At 49.8% G+C, this 12542-nt stretch overlaps 1 non-coding gene across 1 annotated transcript; it reads left to right on the top strand.

Annotated features, from left to right (window-relative positions):
* Positions 1-11535: 11535 nt before the first annotated feature.
* Positions 11536-11607, top strand: TRNAA-CGC (transfer RNA alanine (anticodon CGC)). The gene has a single exon. It is a non-coding gene; the product is annotated as a tRNA-Ala (tRNA).
* The last annotated feature ends 935 nt before the right edge of the window (positions 11608-12542 follow it).

The raw sequence follows: 12542 nt of genomic DNA on the forward strand, positions 1-12542 counted from the left end.
TAAAAACTTATTATCTGTGCATGATTTTATTTCACTCTCTGGGACAATCCTTATTCCCTGTTTAGTTATCTCGGTTGATGCTTTCAGGATTGCCCTTTTCACCAGATCTGAGTGGAGGGTAACTTTTGTTACCTCCTTTCCATACCTATTTTCGACAAATCCAACTTGCTGTAGGTCTTTAGTACCAATCCCTATCAGGCTGCCGCATTTTTCAAACGCGTTTAGAATCATTGCCCTATTGAGGGGTCTTGGATTTCCTGTCGACTTCACTTTCCTCCCGGCTGGTACTAGATCTAGAAATAACCAACTGTTCTTGTCTCTCTCAGAAGGATTCGTGTTTGTTAGCAACTCCTGGTGATAAGTGATTGACCTCACTATTTGCCGCCCGTTCTTTCTCATATTGGGGTCTTCATAAATCTGGGATATTGCTGTCCTTTGTTCCGTTCCTCGATCGTCCCTTTGCCTTACTTTCTGTTTAGTCCTACTAATGGGAGGGGGGTTCTCGATTGCCTCTTTGCCTCTCTGCTTTTTTCTTAGTACTCTCGGGGTCCTTCGGGTCTTTTGGTCTTTTACCTCTACATGTACTTGTTTTGAAGGTTGCAGCTGATGCGTTCAAGATTGACTGTATCACCCCCGTCTCTGTTTCCTTCCCTTTACTCTTCACTTCTTGTTTTGGATGCCTGTTTTTTCCAAACCTGGACGTGGCTCCCCGTGTGACATACCCCCCACGCCTCTTTATCAGCATTGGTCTTCTTGATATATATACATTGTCTTCAGGCTCTTCTGCCTTCTTTGCTGATTGTTTTTCTGGTTCGTGTTCACTTTCCAGTGATACTCTGCTTCCTTCTTCTAGTATTACCATGTCACTTTTCTCCTTTGACGGGGTTGGGACTATTATCGTTACCTTGTTTGGCATTTTGCTCTTTATTTCTCCTAGTTCTTCTTCTATTCTCTTTAGATGTTGTTTCTGAGCTTTCATCAACCCATTATTAGAGAGGCTCACTTCCAGGATCCCTTGTAGAGCCTTCTGGAGTAACAAGATTATTTCTATTAGCGATGATGTTGGCGTTTCCGAGATCACTGAATCCTGAATTGTATTTCTGACCGGATTTACTGGGTTGCTAGACCTTATGCTCTCTTGATGCATTGGAATTTTTTGCAATTGATAAAGCTGCTGGAATTGATCTGGAGCCCCTCCCCAGATAACGCTTTGGTTCCGATCTTCATTTCCCCTTTGGTCATCGTTTCCTGGGGACAGCTGTGAGAACAATTTGGGGGATGATGATAATCTAGGCGCCGAGATTTGGTGATTTTGACTTTGGAGAGTCAGATTTATAGTATTACAGTTCTCTCCCTCCTCTTTGCTGCCCGGGCTGACTTCTTCATGGATTCCTCCCTTTTCTAACCGACTTTGACTTTTGTCCGCCTTTTCTGGGTTTTCATCCATTTCTCCGCCAATTTCCACTATTTCTTCATCTAATTCCGATGTTACCGCTGGATTCAATGATTTATAGTGTTTACCCACAAACTCTTTTATGGACTTTGTAGCTCCCATGTTCTCTTTCTGTTTGCTAGTCGTTTGGTTGCCCCCTCTTTTTGCCTTCTGTACATTCTTCGCTGTTTTTTTAACTTTCCTTTTCTTTCTTTTACCCTTACTATTATCCGAGGATGACACATGACTTTCTTGGCTCTCTTCCGGCGATTTTGAGCCCTCCATTAATTTTCTTCTCCCTTGATCGTCCCCTGTATGTAGATTTGACCCTTTCTTGGGAACCATTTCAGGGTACAAGCACTGTTGTCCTAATGTAGGTGTAACAACAATGTTTTACTTAAAGCAATTACAATTACAATTAACCACTTACCTCTGTTCTGCCTTGATGCCTTAATGCCTTCCGCCTGCTTTCCTTCCGTTTAGAATGCCACAATTGCCCTTTCAACCGTGTTTTAGGTGGGTCGCCTGCTTCCCAGTTGGTTCACAGTAGATCACAGAAAATCCTAGCCTCCTTTGGGCTATGCCCTTCCTTGGTGCCTTTAAGTGCCTCACTTGCAAGTTGAAAACAGCTATTCCCCTATTTCCCCTGCAGACTCAGCTGGTTGCTATTCCAGCTATAAGTCCAAGTCTGTCTTGGGGTTAATTGGGTCTGAATTATGCTGGTTCGGGGTGAATGCTACGTTTAAGTGTTTGCTGGCGATGAATATTCAAATGTTTGCATAAGAGGTAGGGCACGCGGCCGTTGACCTCCGCTGCCGCTTTTCCACAAGCGCCCCTATCATGTGAGCTTTTCGTGACTCTTAACGGCACTCCAGCTTGTGCCTCCTCCTCCCCTGCGGGCCCCGCTGTGATCCCAGGCCGGGCGGGGGGGGGGGGGGGGGGGGTGAGTGACGGTGGGGGACGGGGTTTGCAGCAGTCCGCAGTCCGCAGTCCGCTTCTTTGCCTTTCCTTACTTCCCGTTACCCGCTTACCGCAAGTAGCTACAGCGGTCCTCCGGCGATTGTCCTGCCCTAGTTTACAACTTTAGCGCGGCACTTTCTCCGTGGCTCCGTGGCTCACCGCTTGTCTCCGCGGCACGGCTCCTACTTCCAAAATTGATCTGCTCGAGCTTCGCGTCTGGCGTGGGCGTGGCGTGGCTCAGGCAAGGCAATGCTAGGCGAACAGAGATCTGAACCTCCCAATATCACTGATTGACATTGGACCCCGACTCTCCATCTTGTCCATTCCCTCGTCCTTTACCCTTTTCCCTTATTACCCCCTTGGCGATCCTCAAATGTTTCTTCCCTTTTCTGTTTTGCCTTTTCTCCATACCCTTGTATCCCTCCCACCCTCCCTTGGTGCTGTGACTGTGTCCCCCCTCCGACCCCCCTTAATGGAACTCTGCTCTTCTCTTCTGTTTTTTTTTTGGGTCTTGACCTGAGAAAATCTACTATGTGTATATAGATATATATATATATATATAGAGAGAGAGAGATAACTCTAATCACTAGTATATGCATTAGACCTTTCTATTCTCTACCATTCCTATGTGACTCTTAGAGTATATCCATTTGTATCTCTTCCTTGAGTGACTTTACTATTTGTACATTTGCAATTGTTTCTGTTTGTATATTTTATATAGCGCATGTAATCCTAAGTCCTTATGTTTTGCAACTGGTTCTTATGGAAGGCGCTCTGACACCTTCGGGTAAAGTTCGCGCTATATAAAATTGCATCACATAAATAAATAAATAAAATAAATAAATAAATAAACAATACTTGTCATCACATATGACTCAGTCTTTGTATGCTGTAGGGCTTGGAGCGAGACTGGAATATATTGGAGCAGGTCGTTGGTATGGTTGCCTGCAATTATGGTAATAAAAGAGCAATGGAATAACCAAGGTGTTTAACATCGTCAGCATCCAGCATTCCTAACGTGACCTTTTCTAGGTATGGGAACTAAACTACAGCTTTTAGACATTATATCTTTGATAGTGTATCAACAAGGGAGTGTAATGGGGAGAGGATGTAGTATTTTGACTAGAGCAGCGACGCTCAACATCCTGTCACTCAGGACAAATCACTTAATTTCCCAATGCATAACAAAAATGAATGTGGCCTCATGTAACAAAACTGGTGCTCATGTTGTCGTGGTGAGCCTCAGCTAGGCCTTCCAGTGCTAGGGGTTCTCCCTTCTCTGTACAAAGTACTTAGACCAATAGGAAGAAGTTGGCATGGAAACTGCAATACAAAACAATGCACTTTATTAAACTCAAGAGGAGGAACTACATTCACACAACACCCTTCGGTAGTGTATGAAGTAGCACACAGAACAGTAGGAACATGGACCTTTTATACCCACCCAGGGGCTCAAAAGAAGGCGGTATAAGAACAGAAAGAAGGTTTTAGGTACATATAAGGTCATACAGAAAATGCACAATCAACAAGTGGGAGGAGCTAGCAGTTGCTAATTCTAGTAAACACATCCTGACAGTTACAGACTAATGACAGCTACATAGACAGCTGCAAGCTCAACTGAGCATGTGCAAAGTGGAAGAGGCTAAATATAACTCGTCACTAGGCAGAGCACAAGAGCAGATGACAGAAAGGTAGGACAGAGCACATGGTGAGCACGTGGTAACACATGGCATACAAAATGGCTGCCAAATCCAAGATGGCTTCAGCTAGATGCTAACCCCGATCGCTGCCAAATTACAACAATGTAAAGCGCTTTGATACCCGATCTCTCGGGTCTGGTTCATGCTATATAAAACTCAAACCAAAAAAACACAAGGAAGACATCAAAAGACATTGCCTGATTGTTTTTTTATTGTGGTTAATTGTGAAGTCAAATCCCCAGAATGTGCTATCAATGAACGAGGGGTTGTGAGCTGACTGTACATATTCTATTTAGGTGGGTCTAAGATTTAAAAGAAGAATGAAATTCTGTCTACAATGTCAACCAGGCAGTCACATATACCAGGATCCCCATTTTTGCAAAGAGCAAACCTATCACTCTTAAGGGTATCCAGGTGCTGTGGGCCCGTCTGGGAGAATAAATGAGCTATTGCCCGGGGTCACATGATGCTGAACTTAGCTGCTACTGGTGCCATGGATTGAACCATGGGCCCGCGGTATGGAGTCAGGCACTCTGGTCGCTGTACCACACCTCTCTCACTGTGTGAGGATAGATAAGCTGTCAGATGTATTTCCTGTAAGTCTACTAGTAAAGTGAAACATTATAGGCTCATTTATATCCGTGAATTAAAGGGGCTATCGAGTGAATGATATCACAATAACTCTCAAAATCCCAGCTGACATCATCAAACAAAGAAAAAATCTAGAATGCCTACTGTTGGTCAGCGTAAGGTTTGTAGGACCAGGCAAAGAGAACCAATTTTTCTCTGAACTAAATTTATCTTCAAAATGGATTCTCTACACTGGCTCCCTTAAAATTAGGAGACATTAAAATGTCCCCCTGTGTTGTGGATGAGCTGATTTTGCCCCAAGGGAAATTAAATAAGGCCACCCACAGGTAATCCACAGTCTCTCATGGGCATATTGACCAGTCATAGAACTGCCTATTGGCCAATGGGCTCCAACTTATAACACATATTTTGGAGTTCTAGAAGCTTTGTCTAGGAGGCAGAATATTTAATGATATTCCAGTTCTAGAATCCAATTTTTCTGCAGTAAAATATATATTGGTGCACGTTTACAGAGCTGACTCTCAGTTGTATCAGGTCCATCATGAGTAGGTCTTCCAATCCAGGCCTGTCTTTGCATTCAGGGTCTTGTAGTCTTCCCTTTCCCTTCCAGTGCTCGAATTCAAAGGAAAATACCCAAGGGCCTTAGTTCCTCACTAAGGGGCCTATGAAACTCGAGAGTTCATGAAGTGTATCTCTAGGGGTTTAGGGAGAATTGACCATTCCCTTATGCACATGGGTTGGTGGATTTTAGTAGTCCTATATATGTTTGTGCGTATGTACAAATATATTGAGCACGTCTGCATTTTAGTGGATCTAGCAAGTTGTATACGTGTATGATATTGACTGCAGCTTTGAATTGTTGCATTTTACAATTGCATGCCATTTGTCTAAGGCACTGTCTTTATTTAAATATAATTTTTTCAAAATAGTTCATTCTATATGCACAAAAATTCAGCAATCGAATGCATCGTATCCATTACGCGGTAGTATATAACAGTGTTTGCTGTGTTGTTTCTGTCTAGCCTTCAAATGAATAAGATGTACTTCCATCTAAAAGCTGCGTTTCTTTCCACTTAGTCAGACTCGTATTCTCCTGTATTGGCTTCTATGTGAAAGTAATTCCCACATGAAAATTGCAGCTCCTTTTCGTGCAACTATTTTTTTTAATTATTCAAATGAATTCCCAGGTAAGCTCATTAATATAGGAAAATTGAATAATGTACTGCCCTTCTGTACATTAATTAGAAAAAGCAGTCTCAGAAATGTAATTCCTGTGGGTCCACTTGTTTTCTTTAAATCCATTTACACGCATTACAGCAACTACACTTGTTTATGCTACATACAGATCGTCTCAGTGGGAAAATAAGTTTAATGAATCTAATTTTCCTTTTAACTGCAGATTTACTTTGAAAACAGCACCTAACCAAAGAAGAGAAATGAAATGAAATGAAATGAAATGAAAATGAAAATGAAATGAATGAAATGAAATGAAATGAAAAAAGACTTATATAGCGCAACTTAGCCCTTCGGGCGTCAAGGCGCCTAACCAAATCATAATCAAAACATAATCTTAGGTCCGAGAGCATGTCTATGGATAGGCCTCGATGAAGAGCCACGTTTTTAAAGATTTCTTAAAAAGCGCCATGGAAGGTAGTGTTTTTAGCTCGGCGGGAAGGGCGTTCCACAATATAGGGGCCACAGAGGAAAAAGCCCTTCCCCCCCATCTGACTCTATTTGTCCGAGGGACGGATAGAAGGTTCTTAGTAGCAGAACGTAAGTTTCTACTGGGGGTGTAAGGAACCAGAAGGGAACTTATAGCTTCAGCGCAGCCGCCAGAAAGAGCGCTGAAAACCAGGCACAGGATTTTAAATGAGATCCTGGCCTGGATCGGGAGCCAATGCAGGCTCTTCCTGGCGAAAGTAGCTGAGGAGAAGTTAGGAACATCCAGGACAAATCTAGCAGCCGCGTTCTGGATGGTTTGAAGACGTCGGATAAGGCCTTTATTGATGTCTGCATAGAGCGCGTTGCAGTAATCCAACCGTGATGTAACTAAAGCAACCACAGTCTGTTTGCGGGCTTGGGGGGAGAGGTAGTGAGAGATTTTCCTGAGAATCTTAATAACTCCCCAGCAGGTGGACACAGTTCTATTAACCTGCTGTGTCATGGCAAGGGAGGTGTTGATAATCACACCCAGATTTCGGGCGGATTTCGAAGGCTGAGGACAGACTCCAAGGGAAGGGGGCCACCAATCACTTGACCATGTGTCTTGATCCTTGCCAAAGACCAGGACCTCGGTTTTTTCTCCGTTCAGCTTTAGTGAGTTTAAGATCATCCACTCCGAGACTGCTTGCATGCAGTTCCTGAAACTGAACGCGGAGGTACTCACCGAGTGAGAGAAAGACACCATGATCTGGGTGTCATCAGCGATTGACACCACCTCCATCCCCTGCGATCTTACTAGCCTGGCAAGTGGGGCCACATAGATGTTGAAAAGGGTCGGACTCAAGGCCGACCCCTGTGGTACCCCACATTGCACAGGTGTAGTAGGGGAGAGGTACTCTCCTAGCTTGACCCTCTGCTCTCTCTGGTTAAGGAAGGAGGTCAGAAGGCTCAATGCTAGACCCTCCACCCCTATCTCCCTCAGACGGGCTGTTAAAGTCGAGGGAGATAGGGTATCAAAGGCTGCAGTCAGATCAAGCAGGACCAGAAAAGTAGTCTGGCCTCGGTCGACCTTTGATCGAATGTTGTCTACCACAACCGTAAGGGCCGACTCGGTGCTGTGAAATTTCCGGAACCCATGCTGAGATTGATCAAGGAACCCAGACGCCTCAAGGAAGGTAGTCAAATGCTGATTTAGATGAAATTCAAGCATTTTAGCTGGGGCAGGCAACAGAGATATAGGTCTGAAATTTTCGAGGTTTTCCGGATCCAGAGTCGGCTTTTTAAGTAGAGGCTTGACTATAGCCTTTTTCCATGTTGCTGGAAACAGGCCCTCAGTCATGCTATGATTACATATGGTAATCCCCATTACTCTTAGTCCTACTCGTCCTCGACCCAGTCATTACTCATGAGGTATTCCACACGACAGGAAACAAAACAGGAAAACGCTTTTAGACTCCACCCACCCTCCTGTCAGGTGCTATAACACACCTCACCACCAGAAGCATATCCTGATGTACCAAGCACCAAAGGCCTGGAAAGGGAGGGCGGGCGGGACGTATGACTGGGTCGAGGACGAGTAGGACTAAGAGTAATGGGGATTACCATATGTAATCGTAGCATTACCTCTACGTCCCTCGTCCTCGACCCAGTCATTACTCATGAGGCATACCAAAGCAACGCCCAAAACAGGCCTTTGGCAACCACACAACAAAACACAGACCAGACACAAAGGAGTGCAGCAAGATAAAGTCGCAAAAGCGAACAGAATCAGAGCGGAGGGAAAAACCCCCCACAGCCAGCAACACTCCAGGACCAAAAACCGGTCCGGGCAGAAAAGGCACAACCCAACCAGCAGTGCCGCACGAAAGTGGATTCGGAGGCTCAGAACCCAGCCCGGCAAAACCACCAAGAGACACACCCAGGGAAGCAGTCCAGGAGGCAGACACGCCCCGAGCGGAACGCGCCAGGACACCCGCCGGACAGGGCAAACCAGCACCAAGAAAGGCAAGAGCAAAGACCGCCAGAAACCAGCGACCCAAAAGAGAGCCCGGAAGTAGCCGGAGCCAAACCAGCCAAGCCAAAGGACACGGGGAGAGACACAGAAGAGCGAAACACCCCAGAACGAGCCCCAGAAAGGACAAGGCACGCGCGAGGCCAAAAGAAAGAACAGAAAAGCCACCAGGCCAGAAATACGGGCCCACAGATCCCAAAGGGACAAAAAAGGGGAAGACAGCAAACTCCCCAAGACCAAGGAGAAACCCCATGGGGGCACCAAAGAGCGACCAGAAGGAGAAGAGAGCAACCCCGAAAATAATCCAGAAACCCAACAAGCCAGCAGAAGGGAGAAAGGAAACCGGGATCCGGAAGGCACGGACAGCAGCCGAAGGCCCAGCAAGGGAACCAGAGGAGGAACACCACCTCGAGAAAGAAGACCAGTGCCCCGCATAGGAAGACAAGGCAGACCACCAACGAGAAGCCTCCAGCACCAAAAGCAAGAGGTCGGGCAGACCACGTCCAGAAAGAGGGACGGAGACCACAGAGGAGAGGGGAGGAGGCCCCATCGCCAGGCCCGCAGCAGAGGAACTCCAAACCCAGGCACAGAGACGAGGGAAACCACCGACTCAGGGAGTCCGCCACCACATTGACCACACCCCCAATGTGTGGAGCAGACAGGGCCAGAAGATGAAGCACCGCCCAATCCGAGATGGAACAAGCCACCAGACTCAGGGACGAACCGTGGGCGCCCCCCAGGAGACACAGAGAAGCCACAGTCACCGTGCAGACCGATCGCACCAAGACATGGCAACCCTCCAGACGAAGGAGGAAATAACGAAGCCCCCTTAGTACTGCAAACAACACCAACCAGGAGGATGACCCGCGAGACTCCGACGGGAGCCAGTGCGCCAGCACCACCCCACGGGCCAGAGCGTAGCCCAAGCCCGAGGTGCAGGTATCCGTGGCCACAACCAGAGGAGGAGGGAGATGAAACAACATCCCCACGGAAAGGCGGGAGTGGACCAGCCACCACCGGAGAGTAGACACAACATCCAGAGACACAGGAACAGGAACCGCAAAGTCCAGGACAGGAAAGGGGATCCACCTCTGCACGAGCCACAGCAGAGGCCGCAGACGAACCCAGGCCCAGGGCACGGTGAAAACAGAAGCAGCCAAGAGGCCCGAACCTCCAGCCACCGAAGAAGGGGAGCCGAGACAAGCAACAGCAACAACCACAGCAAAGACTGCAGGAGACGAATCCGGGCGTCTGACAGGAACAACCAGCCCAACACAGAATAGAACACTGGCCCGACGAAGGTCCACAGGGACGCAGGCACCAGGAGACCAATGGGCAAGTAGAACAAACACTCGTGGCCCCAGAGAGTAGACATGGACAAGTGAAGGCGGCGAGACACGACCGCCAGGGACGGATCCCGAACCAACCAGACGTCCAAACACGGGAACACAGACACCCCCAGGAGATGGAGAAGGGCCACCAAGGGAGCCATCACCACGGAGAACACCCGGGGGGCGGACCAAAGACCAAAGGGGGGGACGCAGAACAGCCAGCGCCGACCCAGCAGGCAGAAGCGCAGGAAACGTAGACACCGCACAGCCACCGGGACGTGCAGGCACGCAACAAGGAGGTCCAGAGAGGAGAACATCCAACCGGACCGGATCAGCTGAAAATCCTCCGGAGAGACACCATCACGAACAGGAACTCCAGCACGAACAAGTGCAGACCCCGAAGGGTGAAGACCCCCCCTGAACTGCGGCACCACAAAGAAGATGGAGTAGACGCCCAACCCCCACACCTCCTACGGAACAGGGACAACCACAAGCACGCAGACCAAAGAACGAACACCGTCCAACAAGGCCAGACGGCGGGAAGCAAACCGAGGAGAAGGGGACACCACCACCCCGGAAGGGGGGGAAGGGGGGAGACAAGAATCCGAACCGGAAGCCCAGTGACGAAACAGCCAGCACCCATCAGCCCGAGGACGTCAGGCGCCAAGCACGAAGGAGCCCGCGAAGACACCCAACAGCCAGAGGAGGACCACCAGCAAGAACGGGCCCCAGGGTGGCATAGTCCGGACGCTGCGGACCAGACCCGGCACCCCACTGAGACACCTCCAGAAACTTCCGGGAAAAAAAAAACCTGCCAGATCCACGCTGAGCCCAAAAGGAGGACCGGCGAAACCCAGAAGGCAGGCGGAAAGTCCAGGCACCAGAGAAGGAGGAACCCCCTCTGGGCGGAAGAACATGAAAGGACAAAGAACGCTTGAGCACCTCGAAGACCCTGTGTAGCTACACCTCCAGAGAGACACCAAACAGACAGGCATCAGCGGAAGGCGGCCCCAAAGCCATGGAACGCCGGGCCGCGTCCGACATCCAAACCCGCAGAAACAGGATACGGCGGGTAGCAACAGAGGAACTACAGGACACAGCAGAAGCCCCCACAGAAGCAAAGGCGTCGACCGAGAGATGTGATCCTCCAGGCGGGCCACAGACGCCAGTCCAGAAACGCCCGAACGAACAGCCAGATGAGAAGCAGCAGAAGACATCTTCAGGGCAGAATCCGCCCACTCGCCCACACCGTCCATCAGAACGCGACCAGCAGCTATGGAAGGACGACCCATAAGACAGGCCACCGCAGAGTCCACAGGAACGGAGAAAGGCAAAGAGTCAGCCACATCCCAAAAAGGAGAAAACAAGGACAAGAAGAACCGAAGAAACAGAAATCCCAACAGCAAGCAACAGGAGTCCAGAAGAAGGCGCCCAAACCGGGCATCAGCACACCTCCAGGCATCCCAGGAGAGGGGAGGAGGCCCCACCGGAAAAGAAACACCACCCCACACGATGGAGGCAGCACACGACCAACGCTCCAAGCCGAGCTCCAGGCATCCGTGCAACTACCCCAGTAGAACAGGAGAGGGTAGGAGAGGGAACGCAGTGCAGTGGAACAGACTCCTCCAACGGAAAGCGATGAAAGAACAACACTGCCGAGCACTTACCGTCAGCAGACCCCCACCAGACGCCAAGCCAGGACGCCAAGAAGCAGAAGACCAGCGTCCAGGCCACAGCGCACGTGAACACCGGGCAACGTAGAAGTCAAATGTAGAGGAAGCGCAGCAAAGACCCCTGCAATGGGGAACGAAACAAACAGCCGCTCCATAAACAGTAGAGGCCAGTGGAGGGGATGTAGCTCAGTGGTAGAGCGCATGCTTCGCATGTATGAGGCCCCGGGTTCAATCCCCGGCATCCCCAGGAGTCTCTGGTCTGTAGCTAGGCGTTTTCCAGAAGGCCAGCCTGCCACCTTAGCACAAAACACAAAAACACGGCACGGCACAGTGCAAGTACAGCGAACAAGGCCATCCCAGAAGAGACGGCATACCAGACCTGCACGTTCTCCCCACAGATCACATGTAGCTCCAAGAACGTCCTAGGGTGATTAGAGCATAGAACCAGGCAGCAACAAAAACCCCACGGACATCGGGCAAAACTTTTTCAGCCAGAAAGATCCCCGTAGCAGCCGCAACATGGGGAGGCAAAGAAAACCTGTCCCACCGAACAGGCGAAGCAGCCAGTATCCACCGGCACGGATAGTGGTCAGAGTCCCGTCCGGACTCGGGGCTACCGGGAGCCCGCAGCGGCAGCCAGCGGGGCAAACAACCCTGGAAACACTGCACCGCCGAGCAGGAAATGGAGTTTTCAGCACCAATAGGCACAAATCAGGACGGGCATCCCAGCCGGAAACTCTCCGATGCGGCAAGGAAGTCAGACGCGGAACCAGAACAGCGTCCCGACCTCCCGCAGCTATCAATCCAAGTGCTCCTCCCAGAAGGCCTACTGGGCACAGAATGCGCAACCGTGTACAAACACGGATCAGGCACGACTCCGCTCCAAGCACCGGAGCGCCCGGAGCCCACCCGCGCGTCCGCCCACACCAGCACCCGGCACCGAACACGGCCGATGGGTGTAACAGGGGGCAATGCGCATGCGCGCAAAATCCAGGAAGACGCCGCCGAGACAGCCGGCAGTCCCAGAGCAGTCGGGAGAACAACGCGACCCAGAGGCACACGCAGGAGCCGTCACCAGGGCCCCCACAAGGCAAGGAGGCAATGGCGACATCGGGGAATCCAAAGGGGAGGAGCGCGCCCCAAAACAGCCCAGCGCTCACAGCCCCAAACCCCTACCTGGTC

Source organism: Lissotriton helveticus, chromosome 10 (genome assembly GCF_964261635.1).
Source record: "Lissotriton helveticus chromosome 10, aLisHel1.1, whole genome shotgun sequence".
NCBI lineage: Eukaryota > Metazoa > Chordata > Amphibia > Caudata > Salamandridae > Lissotriton > Lissotriton helveticus.